Below are 16,793 nucleotides of genomic sequence, written 5' to 3' on the forward strand. Positions count from 1 at the left end.
TTTTGACTCATTTGAACACACAATATATGTTTCTAGGGGTCCTAGAATCACTACGAACATATGTTATCATTGAATGGGTCAAAAGGCTAGATGACCCCATTCAACCCATTCAAAGGAATAGTGTATGTCACTAGGGGTCCTAGGATCCCTATGAACATATGTTATCATATATTTTTTTGGGAGGGTTCATAGATTATGCTATGATCCCTTTCATTCCATTCAAACACATGATGTATGTCCCTAGGGGCCCTAGTACTCCTAGGAACATATGTTGCCATATAATGGGTTGAAAGAAGTCATAGGGTACCTTATGATCCCTTTCTATCCTTTAAAACACATGATTTATGCCCCTAGGGGTCCTAATACCACTGGGAATATATGTTGTCATATAATGGGTTGAAAGGGGTCATAGGGTAATCAATGACCCCTTCAACTCATTTGAACTCATGATAAATGTTCCTAGGGATTCTTCGACCCCTTTGAACATATGTTATTATATAATGGGCCAAAAGGGGTCATAGGGTATCCTATGACCCCTTTCAACCTATTCTATGACAACATATGTTCCTAGAGATCCTAGGAATCCTAGGGACATACATGTTGTGCTCGAATGGGTATAAAGGGGCTATAGGGTATCCCATGACCCCTTTCAACACATTACATGCAAAAATTATGTTCATAGGGGTCCTAGGACCCCTAAGGACATACATGTTGTGTTCCAATGAATCAAATGTGGTTATAGTATATCCTATGACACCTTTCGACCCATTGGATGACAAAATATGTTCATATGGATCTTAGGACTCCTAGGAACAAAACTATTATGTTTGGGTGGGTGCACCAAGATGGTGTACAATTTAGTGTGCACCACAAAAAAAAAAAAAACCAAAAATGTGTAACTCGATTGGGTTATATGAAATTTTAAAAAGTGGCTAGGCTTGGTTACATTAAAAAAAAAACCTACAAAAAATACATTAAAAACAAAACCTAGTTGGGTTATTCAAAACCTAATTAGGTTGTTTTGAGGAAATAAAAATAGGCTTCACTACGGAAGCCATAACTTTCACAGCCAAACTTTTATTGACTCTATTTGAAATGCATTGGAAAGATATTGACGAGATCTATAATATAATACAACTAAAATAATAGTAGGAAATCGAGATTTCATTTTCCATCCATTATAATCAATCACGGTCTAAAATAAACAATCATTATTTTCCAAACATGGAGTGAATAGCTAGGTAAGAGTATTATCATAGTTTTTACGTTTCCATCATCTTTCTCACTCCCTCTATCTCTATCTATCACATAGAATCACTCACTTATTCACTCACTAACTCCTAATCTCTCTCTCTCTCTCTCTCTCTCTCTCTCTCCTATCCCATTCTCTTCATATTTCTCACTCTCTCTATCAATGTCCAATCCCCTCTCTCACTCTTCATCCTATCCCCTTATCTCTCTCTCTCTCTCTCTCCATCTCTCTTTGTCACTCTCTCTTATCCTATCCCTTCTCTCTCTGACCCCTAATCCCTAACCACCACCCACTCTCTCTCTCCTTGATCTATGATCCTTGAAATGGAAACTTAATGTAGAGAGAGAGAGAGAGAGAGAGAGAGAGAGAGAGAGAGAGAGAGAGAGAGAGAGAGAGAGAGAGAGAGAAGGGGGGAGAGAGAGGGGGGGATTAGGGATTACTTAGAGGGAGGCAATGCTTAAGGGTAACAAGTGAGACAGAGAGAGAGGTTAGGAGTTAGTAAGAGAGATATCTTAGGATTTATTCAATTAGTTTGTGAGTGTTTTTATGTGTGTTTGAGAGGGAGAGAATATACAATATGTTAGCATTCATGTGTACATATTGATTACACATTTAGAAAATAATGATTACCTATTCTAGATTATACTTATCTCAAATTGAGGTAAAATTAATATTTTTATGAAATAGGATTGATTTATTTACATGATGTTATAGATCTCTTTAATAGCTTTCCAATGCATTTTCAATGGAGTCAATCAGACTCTATATGTGGAAGTTATGGCCTTCAAATTAAACCCTACTTTTAGTTCTTCAAAACTTGATTGGGTTTTCAATAACCTTATCAGATTATTTGAATACTAGAAACCCGATTGGGTTATGGCTTGGTGATAACATAGGGAAATGACCCAAAGGCTTGGGAGACTATTTTTTATCCAATTTTTTTCCTTTAGACATTTTTATATTTTCTCAATTGAATTTTCATCTTTGCCTTCATTAGGTTTGCTAATGGTGAAGTTGGTATCTCTAAAATTACTACCACAATATTACACGTCTTCTTAGCTTTCTAACCATATAAATTTTTCTATTTTTGGACAATTTAACAATGCAAACTTTAATTACTTTTACCTATGCCTTAACATTCCTCATAGATATATGTCTACCACTTTTTTTTATAACTTTTGATATAATTAACCAAATTCTAAATAAATTATATAGTATTGTTCTACACTTGATTCTATACACTTAAAAAAAACAAATTTCCATTTTTTATTGTTTTGGTGCAAGTTATGCCCAACACACAAATATGTACCAAAATTTTAGGATGTAGTCAACTCAATAATTCATAAAAAAATAAAGTACTCATCAAAAAATTACAAAAAAATACAAAAATTCAAGATACAACTCTTAAAGATCATCCAACCAAAGGGTTATACAAAATACTAAATATAAATATGTTTTTTTGTGCTGCACACAAAAACAACTATGTTATGTTTTCTAAAAAAATTAGGAACTATTTTTCGTGTGCGTAGAGTTTGACTCACCTATTATTATCCATTTTGTACAAAATATAGTAGTTTAGAAATTAGATTCAAGGAACTACAATTTATATATTTTATACATATTGTCATTTTGAGTGGATGAACTTGAAATGTCTTGTCCAAGTTTAGATTTACCTGATTTCAAAAAAAGGTCCACTTATACCCCCCTTCTTGTATACCATCTTGGTGCACTCACCCATTTCAATGAGTTGAAAGACCTATCATAGGATAACATATGACCCATTTCAACCAAACACATGACAAAATATGTTCCTACGAGTCCTATGACCCCTAGGGACATACATATTGTATTCTAATGGGTAGAAAGGGGTCATAGGGTATCCTATGGCCCCATTGGACCATTACATGAGAACATATGTTCCTAGGGCTCCTAGGACCCCTAGGGACATACCTATTTTATTTTAATGGATAGAAAGAGGTCACAGGGTATTATGTGACCCCTTTTGACCTATTACATGATAACATATGTTCCTAGGGGTCCTAGGACCCATATGACCATACATGTGTTCCAATGAGTCAAAAGTCTCTGACCTCTTTTGACTCATTACATGATAGCATATGTTCCTAGGGGTCTTAGGGCAATACATGTTGTGTTCCAATGGGTCAAAAAGGGTCATTAGATACCCTATAATCCATTTTGACCCATTACATGACTATATATGTTCCTAGGGGTTGATATCATGTAATTCTTAGGGAACATATGTTGTCATGTAATAGGTTGAAGGGGTTATAAGATACTCTATGACCCCTTTTAACCCATTGGAACAGAACATGTATGTCCATAGGGGTCCTAGGACCCATCAAAACATATGTTATCATTTAATGGGTTGAAAGGGGTCATAGGGTACTCTGTGACCCATTTTTACCAAATGGAACACAAGATGCATGTCCTTAGGTGTCCTAGGACCCCTAAGAACCTATGCTGTCATAAAATGGTCAAGAGGTGTCATAGGGTATCCCATTACCCCTTTTGACCTATTGAAATGCAACATGTACATGTAAACCTACTTTTTAGAGTCAGAATTAAAGAGACACTTGACTCTCTAGAGAAATAAAATGCTTTATATAAAAATTTCAAAACTTAACAAATCAAATGCTATATATAAATATATCAAAGCTTAACAAATAGAGTGCTATATATAAATATATCAAAGCTTTAAATTTTTACATTGTCAAATCATATTTTAATCCATCTCCCTTCCTCAATCTTTTGTTTCCTTCCCTATTTGAGGGTTTAGTTCCTTTGGTTCAAGGTATTTTCCCTTTTTATAGATAGTGTTCATGGAGATTCTAGGGATTTATTACATAAGTGACTCTAACCTTGTTTGTGTTATTTTATTTTACTAGGTGACTTGGTTGGTATCTTAAAAGGGGATTGCTATGGTTGTAGAATATTCATGTTCAAAGGTTTCTCTTGGTAGTGCCACCTCCAACTTGTTCATAGATGGGGATTTTTTTTTTTTATATCTCTTTTGGTATCTATAGTGGCCTCATTATTTCTTCTTTTGAGGGGATCATTCTATTTTAGTCTTCCTTTTTCATGAATTCTATTGAAGTGGAGTTATCCTTAAAAGAGGTTAGGATATTGTTGTTGTGTGAGGTTGAATGGTTCTCTATGTTTCCAAATGATGGTTTTGACTACTTGAAGGTGTGATTGGTTTGTGGGTATTTTTCCTAACCTTTATTTATCTTCCTTACCTATTCTTATTAAGGTGGGATTATTTTCTACCAATGCATAGATAAGTATTGCAAGTTAGGAGGGTTATTTCTATTTGGAAGATCTTGTAGGCCATTTCTACTTTATTTTGAGTTTCTATTTAAATCTTAAAAAGGTTATGGGATCTTTGTTAAGAAAGAAGTGCAAACACAAAGTAACTAATTTTAAACAATATATACTATAAAATTTACTAAACTCCCACTAAAATTTTGAATACTCTTAAATTTTTTTTGGGTAAGAGGTTGAAGCCAAGATTAATTATTAAAATGTGTTGTGATCAATTATTATTATTTATTAAGATCAAATAGATTCAAACCCAAAACCTTTCAGATAAAAGGCTCACAATTTACCATTGTATTGTAGGCTCTTGTGTTATATTTACATTACCTTTTCTTTTAGATAGAAGGCCCTTTTAGGGCATGCACATTAATCATTTTGTCATGATCCCTCTAAAATGGAAACCCATAATAAGTAATGATGAGTATACTAATTAAATATCTAGTAAAACTATAAATTACATTGGGAAATAGTACATTGGGAAGACCTACCATGTGATAAGGCCCCACCTTTTCATATGTATGGGTCAAATAGATTAAATGAAGAGATAAAGTGATTGGATGTAGGGGTAAGGTATGTGTGAAGAAGAATCAGGGGTGCTTTCATTATATAAATAGGGTAACTAATAAGTAATGAAGTAAAAAGAGGGTTCACTAATAAAGTAAGACCCATTTTTTCATAAGAGGGGTGTCTACATGAATTATGAGGAGAAGAATAAAGTAAAAGGGGGTTTATAGAGGACATACCAAAAATATTGTCATATTGAACATAGAAAATATTTATGATATTACAATTATTTTTCATATACATATATATGCATTATTTAAGAACTAATATTTCTTCAAAGTGAGCATAAAATTCATATATTTTCAAAGTATAAATATGTTCAAAACAATTCATAGTATAAATAAGATCCACCTTATTAGAAATTTGAAGTGATTGAAGAGGAAGTTAGAAGGGGGATTATTACTAGTCATCAGAGCATTATCCTTACATCCTATGAGTAGATGATTATGGAAACTCAAGAGCGAAGAACAAAAAGAACCACCATGAATAACCTAGAAAATGAAATGAGATCCTACATGGAACACAACAATCAAACATTGATTAATCAAATGGAAAAATCTAACCAAGCACGTGTCCAAGCATTGCAAAGTATGGAAAATTTAATTAGTAATAATATGAAAGGAAAACTTACTCATATAAGAGATACTAGCTCAAATCACTTAGATATATTTAACAATGTCTTCTAGGGCTGAGGTACCACAACTTGTTTTCTTACTTAGAGGAGAATAATTTTGAGAGGAAGGAGGAGTAGAACAACCCTTGAATCAAATGAAGGATATAACAAGAGAATATGCCAAACTAGAACCACATATTAGGATAGTGATATCATTTTGGGAATTTTATGAAGATAAGAGAAAGGAAAAACCTAGGAAACATGTTAACAAGGATCTTAAGTAGAAAGCAAAAATGGTGGATGTTCCAAATTGTGATGGATCAGAAAAGATCATGGAATATATGATTGGCTACAAACATTAAACACTTACCTAACATTTGACACCATGATTGAAGAATATGTACTCCAATTTGGTATTCTCCATTTGGCTAGCATAGCATAAGAATGGTGGCACCATGGGAAAAACACACAGGGCCATGATAATATCACCTCATATAAAGAATTCACCCACAAATTTATGAAAATATTTGATAGCAAAAAAACTCCAAGAATATTTCAAAAGACTAACACATATTAAACAATATGGGATAGTGGAAAGTTACATTAATGGGTTTGATAGAATATCAATATGAGTGATGAGAATGGATGAAGATGGAATCACTTACATATTCTTGGATAGGTTGAAGGAACCCCTTAAAGGGTCAATTAGTGCCCTTAAACAAAAAATTATTGAAGATGCCTTCAAAGCAACACTAAATCTAGAACCTTCACCAAATAATTAACAACAAGCCACATAAAACAATCTCATGATAGAGATAAACAACATACAAAGGAATTTCCAAAAAGAAAATATTTTCATTATAACAAGAACTTTGAACGTGGACACATATGTTGAGATGAAAAATCATAAAATAAATGAAAAGAATTGAGAAAGAGAAAGTTATGTTTTGATGTAAAGAATCTTAGGAACTAGGACATCAATGCATAAAATGAAGTCAAATTCATGCAATATAAGAAGTACTTGAAATAGAAGATAAAGGAACACCATCAAAGAGAATAAGGTATGATCAAGTGAATCTCAACAACATTGAAGGAACAAAAAAATAAGGAAGCCAATGAATTTTCAAGGAAGTTCATCATGATTTACAATAGTAATTCAAACCATTATTATTGGTAATGTAATAATAACTTATTAATGTATCCTAATTTTTATCTTGTTATATTTTTGAAATAAGTAAACTGAGCTAAAGAGATGCAATCAAGGGAGAATTTCTTTGGCATCGTATTGTTGTGGCAGATAAGGGAGAATTGTTGTAAAGACATCGTGTTGTTACACAATCAAGGGAGAATGGCTAGGGAACCCTATTACATGTACCTTTCCTATGGAGTATGCAATTAAGGAAAAATCATGAGGGAATCCTATCACATAAATAGTTAGGGGAGAATTCCTAATGCACCTTGCTACTTTATGATTAAGGGAGAATGGCTAGCTCACCCTATTTTAGTACTAGTTAAAAGAAAGACAATGTAATGTACCATGATGCAAGCTTTCCTATGGAGTCTAAAAAGGGGAGTACACCTATGGCACCCTATTGTAGTACTAGTTAAGGGAATGATGCTAAGGGAATCTTTCAAAGAGGATATAAGACCCAAATAGAAATAAGTAACACACTAAGTAGACCACTTGTGTGGATGCCTAACACCTACCATCAGGGCTAAGGGGGCCAAATTTATGCCCTTGGACTTAGAATGAGATTGACTTAAACTAACTTATCATGAATCAATTTTTTTTCTTTCTTTAAAGATTAAATGAGTGTATTTATTGATGTTCACCTTGTGATGCTAAGAGTCATAATAAAATGCATAAAAAAGAAGAGAGTGAAATATAGATAGGATGATCATATTTTGTGTTTACTTCATATGTTTGTCTTCATATGCTTGCATTTCTTGATGTCACAATATAAAGGTTTGTATATAATATAATTTCTCAAGGACAAGTGATCTTGGGAAGGTTAGACTATCATGACCCCCCATAAAATTGAAACCCATAATAAAGAATGATTAGTATACTAGATAAATATCTAGTAAAAATATAAATTATATATATGAATGATAATTATTCAAGCATCTGAAAGAATCATTGATTGTTATATATATATATATATATATATATATATATATATATATATAGAGAGAGAGAGAGAGAGAGAGAGAGAGAGAGAGAGAGAGAGAGAGAGAGAGAGAGAGAGAGAGAGAGAGAGAGAGAGAGAGAGAGAGAGTCTAAGATGATGATAATAATAATAATATTGTATACATATTAAATTCTATCTAAATATACCTCATTAATATCACTAATATATGGCATGCTCTCAAAGAATACTTATTATATCCCCATCATCGATGGGGCCATGTAAATTAAGCTAACGTTGCTCAAGAGGGACCCACATGAAGAGACATGGCGTAATACACTATACAATACCATGCTTATAGCCTTGTGGGTCTTAATGAATAACATCAGGAGGAAATAACTTATGAACCTTGCCAAAGATAAAATAGTTCATAGTGGAAGGGCTATATACAACTTCTTAGGCCACTTAACCCCGAACACAAATAGAGAGAAATAGTAAATCAAGAAGACCTACCATGCGATTGGAGTCCACCTTTGCATATGTACGGGTCAAAGAAATTAGATGAAGAGATAAAGTGATTGGAAGTAGTGGTAAGGTATGTGTGAAGAAGAATTAGAGGTTCTTTAATTTTATAAATAGGGTGACCAAAAAGTAAGGAAGTAAAAAGAGGGTTGGGTAATAAAGTAAGATCCATTCTTTCATAAGAGGGTTGGGAAGAATAAAGTAAAAGGGAGTTTATAAAGGACATATCAAAAAGATTGTCACATTGTTAGAAAATATTTATGATATTATAATTATTTTTCATATATATACATATAAGCATCATTCAATAAATAATATATCTTTAAAGTGAGCATTCAATTCATACATTTTCAAAATATAAATATATTCAAAATCATTCATAGTATAAATAAGATCCACCTCATTAGAAATTTGAAGTGATTGAAAAGGAAATAAAATTGAAATAATTGGAAAGGAAGTAGGATGGGATCATTACATATTTATATAATAAAAAAGATCATTACAATTCTTAGTAAGTTCATATTTGTTTATTAAAATGAAGTTGTTTTTTTTTTTTTTTTTCCCTGTTTAAGACATTGCTGTCGCATTGCTTTTAAGAATAAGAGACTTGATTGAACTAAATGTTGCCTCCGTTAAATGATCTAAATGGGGTTAACAAAGGCACATAATAATTTTCAGATGTATGAATGCCTTAAGAAATCATCTACAGATTTCCAATAGAATGATAAAATTTAATCAATTCATAATGGGCTATGATAGTAGGCATCAACTTAAGGAACACCAGTCACAAGTTGGGTACAAACCTAGATAACATGATTTTTTCTGGATATACAATATAAAAACCTACCAACATATTCAACCACAAGTTTGAACGATTCTTCAAACATTTGGATAGAGGGCATGAACCATAAAACTTTATATTTAAGCTGATAGGCTTCACTCCTTGGGAATCCTTCACTGATTTGTTCGGATTTCCTAGCTATCTTATGCCATAAAATAAGACTTGTACAACCACCAAAAAACTTAACTATATGCATAGAAATGAAAAAAAATGTTAGAATAATAGAATAGAATAGAAAATCTAGTTCCAGCTAGGATGACAATTATGGGTGTCAGAAATGGTGATTCTAATCAGTGGATTTTCAGGTAGTTTTTTTGGACCCATCTCTAAATATCTGATTGTTAGATGTCTCTACCTATAAAAACATCACAATTTGGGGAAGATTAGTAAATCATTTATTTAGATCACCAAGCTCTTGAGTGATAGTCTCTGTCACACAGACATTCAAAGAAAAGGTTGGAACTTATGCAGAAGGGAAGACTAGAAAAATCGTCAGCCTAGGCAATCAAATGTTCAAATTTTGGTAAAGATGACAACATATTGGAGGACAATCTTTCTATGCTCAAATGAAAGGGAATGGCTTCTAAATATGATGGCTGATGTTTATTGACAAGAACATTACCTTTCAAAAGTCAATTGCACAACAATTCACTAGAAGGGATTGGAAAATGGGTAAACTAGCCTCACAAGGAATTCTGAAAATGACACCAAAATATAAAGTGAAAAAGAATGGAAAATTTGAAAAGCATCTTGAAAGTGATCAAAGGACGCCATTTTTTGAAATAAAGGACTCTAAGACAGATTATAAATTCTCATTTGCATTCACATATATCAACAAATGGGAAGTGGATGATCTTGTTGAAGAGGCACCATATACCACATGGAAAACTAGAAGTAGGACAAGAATCAATGGCTTTGAAACATCTTTCAATAACACAAAAGAACATGGACTATAGTGTTATAGGGTTTCCATTTGTGTGAGGGGTTAGGATCTATGCGAAGTGCCATTTGCAAACATAGAGGTGACAAAATGCTAGCAGTATTATCTCTTTGATTCATCTTCTCTCCAATAAAAACTTGTCTATACTAATACATATGCTCATGTAATATATCATTCTTAACTCTTCCTAGCTAATCATGATGCTCTTGTATCTCATGATGTATCACTTTTACCTCATAATAACAATAATGAGCTGTTGGAGGCCAAAGAAAAATGCTAGATAATTCCATGAAGTGGATTTACCTAGCAAATTTTGTGGTAGAATGGATGGTAAAGTTATGGAAAGCTAATGTTGAGATATTGCACTTTTCTATGAATGTTTAATTTTTTATCGTGCATCAATCAATATCACAATGAAGGGAATAGAAATGGCTGTCAGTTCATCCATGAGGTATTGCACCACTAAAATATTCAAATTTGGCTCAAAATAATTACAAAGAACGAAAGAATAAAGACAATCAATTTTGGAGGAAAAAAATAATGCAATGTAGTGATTGGTCTCATTGTTCCAATCTATATACACTATAATTTCTTGACTTCCTGTCATGGCCTGATTTTCCAAGTTCTATTACAATAAAACAAAGATATAAACCTAGAAATGCACCTTAAAGAATTGGGGTTCTGAAAACTAGAGATCATATTTTTTTAATCCTTGGTCAATCCAATGATTTTTGAAAGCCTTGGTCAAACTAATTTAATTAAAACTTGTATAGGTAAGTAGATCATAGCAAGGTTACTTGTAACATTGGTAAGTATAGCATCTACCACTGTCTTAAAAAAGACATATTATTAAGTTTATTTTATTATTATTATTTATCAAATAAATATTCTTATAAAAATATATCTATATAAATAGTGTTTTTAAAGATTTTTTTGGTATATAACTTTGAAGTGTTTTATAGAAAATTATATTTTAATAATTAGTAGAAATAAAATAGAAAAAGAAAGTTTCTTAAATATATACTTAATATCTAAATTAATTGCTTTTCATTAACCTTTATTAATACTACATCTTTAAGAAAACATTAGTTGATAACTAGGAGAAATTTGGTACAACTTGAGTTAAATTATGTTTTTGATATTAGGATTCAAATATCATATTTCATGAATAGGGGTTTATAATATCCAATCCGTCATTACAATGAATGGAGTATTCAATACTCATTCCACTCATGTTCAATGTTCATAGAGGTGAAGCACCCATCTGATTTTTTTTTGAATGCATTTATAATGGAACCATTGAAGATTTTACACAAATTTCCATGATTTGCCCTAATTTTATCTATGAAATCAAATAATGAGATAGAGACAAAGGGATATACCAAGAGGAAATATGGATAAATAGACATAGAGATGCAAATAGATATACATACAGAGAGATTTTAAAATACTAGGAATATAGTAAATATAAGAAGGGGTAAGAGGAGATGGGGGAGAATGACTAAAATGAATAATATAAATAGAAAAGAGAGATAAAGAGGTAGAGAGAACGATAGAGATAAAAATAGGGAGGGTAACATAAGGAGAGAGGGTATGTAAACAAATGAACCAAAATCAAATATAAAAGTCAGGGGTAATCATAAAATGAGATGAAGAGGGTTGAGAGGAAAAGGTAGAATGATATAGATCTATGAACATTATATCTAACTCATTCAATGTTATTATCATCAAAAACCCATGCTCGCTGGGCAAGTAAAGTATAAACATATATAGAAAGGAAATGATAACAATAATGAAAGAAAATGGAGGAGAAAAACAAACTATTCTACTTATGTTGTTGGTTCAAATATTATCAATTTTGAAGAGATTGTGAAGATGCTATCCAAGAACAATCTACGAGAAATAGTGCAAGAGTATAGAATCTTGTGCACTTCTTAGGAATGCCATCTTATTATGAATTATGTCTTTTTTTATGTTTTGTTCATTTCATGATAGCCAAGGTTAATCTTAGGAATGCCATCCTACTATGAATTATGTCTATCTGTATGTCTTGTTCATTTGAAAATAGTTGAGGTTATAAGAGTTCAAAAAATGTAAATTACGTACTTAGTGCATCTACATTTTCCATTTTCAGTCAAGAGAAATCATAAGAACAATGCACACAGGTGAATTCCACTTGCAAATGCCTCCATTTCAGTGTTATTGATGGTAGCCAAAGTAATTTGGATAAAACCCACAATACATTTTCATCTCTAGTTTTACAACCAAACTAGCCCCCATAAAAAATAGAGTAAAGATGAAGCAAAGGTGTCATGGGCAGTGAGGATAGCAATATCAACACAGAGTGACTCTTGGACAAAGTTGTTCAAGACAGGTTGAATGATAGATATTGCGACTATCTAATTTCTCTACTGTTCATTTATTGGTGCCATGCAAGCAACAAAGTTGTCACCATCTCTTTTTTTTTTCGATGGACAAGAATTTTTCTTAATACTATTGTATGGAACATGTTAGGCTGGCAATCAATCCCCAAATTGAGAACTCTTGAGCAATTGCCCCACTAATTTGATGTGCTGAAGCAAATTCTCAATTTATGGAAAAATAAAAATAAAATATTTTTAATATATAATTATAAATTGTATTTTTTTATTATCGGTAAACAGATGAAGCCATGTGTTATATTGAATAAATTAAAATTGAATTTACGAAATTCTCCATTCAAATGGGCACTAGTAGGAAAGAATGGAGCAAGGAAACGTCCAATCTTTCCCAGGGCCCAGGTATTATATGATATATTTAATATTATAACTATCCATATTCTAGAAAAATTAAAATTAATTAGTTTGTAAACTTTGGAAGACAATCTCTTATAACCCAAATAAAAAAGAAAAACATTGGAAGACAAATTTGGTGACAAGTGTAATTTCAACAAATCACAAAAATAATTCAACTTCTAAAATATTCAAGGAATGAAAATTTAAATTAATTCAATAACATTTGGCTTCTCATATACCAGTTTTGTGATTCTCATATACTTACTTTTGATTTTGATATATTTGTTTATTCTAGATAAGATTAAATGTACCTTAATAATCAAATTCTATATTTATTAAATCCATTGCTTTATAGAACTTAAATTCTATTAATAATCCAATTCTATATTTATTAAATGACATTTTATAGGGCTGAGATAGAAGGCGTGCCCATTCTGTCCCATTCAAAAGGAGTGATTACAATGAAAATGGAAGGGTAGATATAAAAGTTGTAGGCATCTGGCTTCACGTTTTTGCTCATCTTGTTGCATGAAGAGAAACACACATTTTTCATAAGCTTACATTAACACTTCTATATTATTGTTTGTTTATGCAAAAAAATGGTGTGTGGAGCTCTTTTACTGCCTACTACCTCCTCTATCTTTTCTTGTATTTACCTCTTCCCTTGTTCACATAGTGCAATTAAATTACATTTCAATGATTCCAATGAAAAGGGAGAAACAACAATCATCATTTGTTATACAATTTCCCTTTATCTCTTAGGTTTGTTTTCCTTTATCTCTTAGCTTTTTTTACGTGTATTGGTTTTAATAATGTTACTACAGATTTTTAAAATTTAAAGATTCAACAATTTGGGAGTTTTACATGGGGGAAAGTGATCAAACCGATATCGGAAATGTGGAGAGTGCTAGAATACATATGGAATTTGTTGTTTTTGAGTAGATGCTTCATCATCTGTAGTAGTAAATCTAGATAGAGGAACTTGCTTCACTAGAGATACCAAGGAGGTGTTCAAAATTTGGGCAAAGAGGGTTTCTTTTGGGCACATAGAATCTAGATTTTATTTTGATGTTACAATAATCTAAAGGTTTGTACTTCTTCCGAATCCTGTATCTGAAAACTTCATAGCTACTAGTTTCCACTATTTTTGCTCCACATCCTCTATAAAATTAACAGCTACTTTTAGAATTAGTTTAAACAAGGGCTTACATAATACATAAATCACAAGAGCCAACACTATGGAAAGAAACACTTGACCTAGGTAGAATAGAGAGACAATGGATGACATAACCCATACACAATTAAATTGAAGAAAGATAAATCTCACCCGGATCAACTAGCAATAGAAACAAGATGTAATTATTTTGCATTCATGAAGCAGAACTAAATAAATATATCACTATCAACATAACCCTATAAGAGTTAGTGAAAAATCACCTTACAGTAAATAGTGTAACATCATCTTATATATCAAACTATCGACATTATCTTTGCACCCTTCAAAAGTGCAAGTGCTAGTATATCTATATCCACTAAACCATCGTGTGTATCACAAACCAAACAAATAAGTCATAGGTAAAGATGAATGAGATCTATTCTACTGTCAAATCATGGGTGTCGTGGAAAAACAGTAACCAGCATTCCTCCCTTCATGCGCATGTTAAAGTCGAGCGTATAACTGGGGACAAAACTTTTATCGACCTGCAGAGTAAAAGTATGAAGAATAGAAGCCACAGTTGACTTCATTTGAATGAAGGCCATTTCTTTCCCCAAGCAAATGCGAGGCCCGGCGTGGAAAGCAGTGAATTTGTGCGCACTTTCTCCTACAAATTTCCCATCCACCAACCATCTCTCGGGCTTAAACTCGAGGCAATCTGTTCCCCAGATGCTTTCCATCCTGCCCATGGCATAGATGCTGTAGTCCATACTCCACCTTTTTCCCACATAACTACCGTCCGGTAAAACATCATCTTCCACCGCTGCTTTGGAATCAAATGGCACTGGAGGATACAAGCGGGGGGACTCAGATACAGCAGCATGAAGGTATTGCATGTCCCTCAATTCCTCGTATGTGAAAGCAGTCCCTTTTAATGCTTCTGCTTCTTTTCTGTCTGAAAGAATCTGCGTAATCTCATGGCGGATGGCCGATTCCACTCGCGGATGTAATGAAAGCACCCAGAAGAACCACGTCAGAGCAGTCGATGGCGCGTCTCTTCCAGCTAGCATGAAATTCACTATCATTTCTCTCAGAAAAACATCGGATTTGTTTTTCTCCTCACTTTCAAAGTCAGCAGCAGCTGCCATCAATCTGGAAAGGAGATCATTTCTTCCCTTGAGTTGATTCTTGCAGGCGATCTCTTTCCTTCTCGAGCGAATTATATTCATGGCAAACTCATCCACCATGTCAATCGCCTCGCGCAGCCGCCTTTCAGAGCCGAGGTTAACAAGACGCTTGAATCTCCAGAGAAAGGGGAGGCTGTAAAGAAACCTCCCGAAGCTTAACTCTGTGGCGTTGCTGAATTGTGTTGCAAGAGGTAACTGGGGAAGAGAGGGATGGAGATAAGCAGGATCTGCAGCGAAGCCAACTCTGCAAATGTTGTGAAAGGTGAATCTCTGCAAAACATCTTGCAAGTCAATGGAGAGCCCTTCATCCGAGGCCTTGGAGAGCACAGGAATGAGGCGCTCAAGAATCTCTGATTGCACCGTCTGCACTACGAAGTTTCTGAGGGACCTGGTGTTGAATTCATAGCTGGCAACCTTCCTCTGCCTCTTCCACGCCTCCCCGTTAGCATTGAAAATCCCCCTGCCCAGAAAGTCGTGAAGAATGAGGTTGAACCGCTCTCCCTTCCTGTAATTCTCGAAATTGGTTTTGATCACATGTTCCAAAATTGCAGGATTGGCTGTGAAATACCCTTTCAATCCTCCTGGCCGATGGTACTTGAATGTATTGCTAGGAGAACTTAATAGCAACTCAGTAATCCAGTCATGGAACCTGTGGCAGTTTTTTATCAAAGGAAAGAGGATGCCGAGGATTGGGAGGACAGTGGGGCCTTCACTGGTAATTATTGTTAGTTGGACAGCTGTTATTTCTGACCCGGAAATAGGAGTAGTATTTATGGGTAGCTTGGACAACTGTTCGTAAGCTACCTGGGTATGCTAACGAATTCTGGGTATTTGCAGATATTTTAAGAGCCGTCCATAAAAGTTCTGAACATAGCATTGCACACTTATTTCCATACACAGGTATTTTTAGAAACCCTCTTCGTTTCCCTGCATAGATTGCTTGTATGTGCATATTTTTATTTATGGTAAACAGTACAATTCATTTTGATGATGTTTATATGCTTCATTATAGCTTCGCTGCCGATACATCTCCATTTGGTAAAACCCCCAAACTAATTCCGTGTATTTAATATATGACCAGCCTTTTGTTATTGAAAATTTCATTAGTTTTGATTGCTTCATTACACTTGTAAAGGAAGAAGATACAGTAATGGCTTATGCAATCTTTTCATGATTGTTACTGCAAACATATGATCTTGGCAGCATTTGGGGATGATGGTATCTGTCACTTTTTTTGTTTTTTTCTGTTATTTGATGCTTGAAAGGCTAACGTATTGATGGTTGATAGAATAGGCATAGCTAACATCTATATTTGGTATTTGTTCGGCCTGTGATTGTTGTTTATTGTGGGGCCTAGAGACACCTGCCAAACTAGTCACTCAGCGAGCCAAGTATTTAGTTTTGCAGCTTTAAATAATTGACTATCAACTTCGTCCCATGTGCTCAACTTTAATAGCTTCCTACCCCAAAAGAGATGCA

The 16,793-nt window shown here is 33.5% G+C and overlaps 1 pseudogene; it reads right to left on the reverse strand.

Moving 5' to 3' along the window:
• Positions 1-14,579: 14,579 nt before the first annotated feature.
• Positions 14,580-16,266, reverse strand: LOC149534432 (cytochrome P450 94A2 pseudogene; annotated as a pseudogene).
• Between the last annotated feature and the right edge of the window lie 527 nt (positions 16,267-16,793).

This window comes from Cupressus sempervirens, chromosome 10 (genome assembly GCF_028749045.1).
Source record: "Cupressus sempervirens isolate cs-2001-9-10 chromosome 10, ASM2874904v1, whole genome shotgun sequence".
Taxonomy (NCBI): domain Eukaryota; kingdom Viridiplantae; phylum Streptophyta; class Pinopsida; order Cupressales; family Cupressaceae; genus Cupressus; species Cupressus sempervirens.